The sequence below is a fragment of the Myotis brandtii genome, unplaced genomic scaffold, assembly GCF_000412655.1.
Source record: "Myotis brandtii unplaced genomic scaffold, ASM41265v1 scaffold185, whole genome shotgun sequence".
Taxonomy (NCBI): domain Eukaryota; kingdom Metazoa; phylum Chordata; class Mammalia; order Chiroptera; family Vespertilionidae; genus Myotis; species Myotis brandtii.
This window is the reverse complement of record NW_005356870.1, coordinates 1,821,794-1,822,533: the sequence shown is the minus strand read 5'-3', so window position 1 is coordinate 1,822,533 and position 740 is coordinate 1,821,794.

Below are 740 nucleotides of genomic sequence, written 5' to 3'. Positions count from 1 at the left end.
GGTTTTTTTCACATATTCCCTGCCCCCACACATGTGCAACTCAATGGGAGTCTTTTCATTTTGGCTCCTGTATAATTTTTCACATTTTTTATTTTCTTTTTATTTTCTTTTTATTGTCTAAAGTTTTACATATGTCTCCTTTTTCCCCAATTGACCACCCTCCCCCCAGCCATTCCCACCCCAGACAAGCCCCCACTGCCAAGTACCTGTGTTCATTGGTTATGCTAATATGTATACATACAAGTCCTTTGCTTGCTCTCTAACTCCCCCACCTCACCTGCCATTTGTTTCTGGATCTATTTTTGTTCATCAGTTTATGTTGATCATTATATCCCACATATGAGTGAGATCATGTGATATTTATCTTTCTGGCTGGCTTTTATTTTGTTTAGCATAATGCTCTCCAGTTCCATCCATGCTGTTGCAAATGGTAAAAGTTCCTTCTTTTTTATAGCGGTGTAGTATTCCATTGTGTAGATGTACCACAGTTTTTTAATTCACTCATCTGCTGATGGGCACTAAGGTTGTTTCCAAATCTTAGCTATTGTAAATTGTGCTGCTATGAACATAGGGGTGCATATATGCTTTCTGATTGGTGTTTCTGGTTTCTTGGGATATAGTCCTAGAAGTGGAATTACTGGGTCAAATGGGAGTTTCATTTTTAACTTTCTGAGGAAACTCCATACTGTTTTCCACAGTGGCTGCACCAGTCTGCAATCCCACCAGCAGTGCACGAGGGT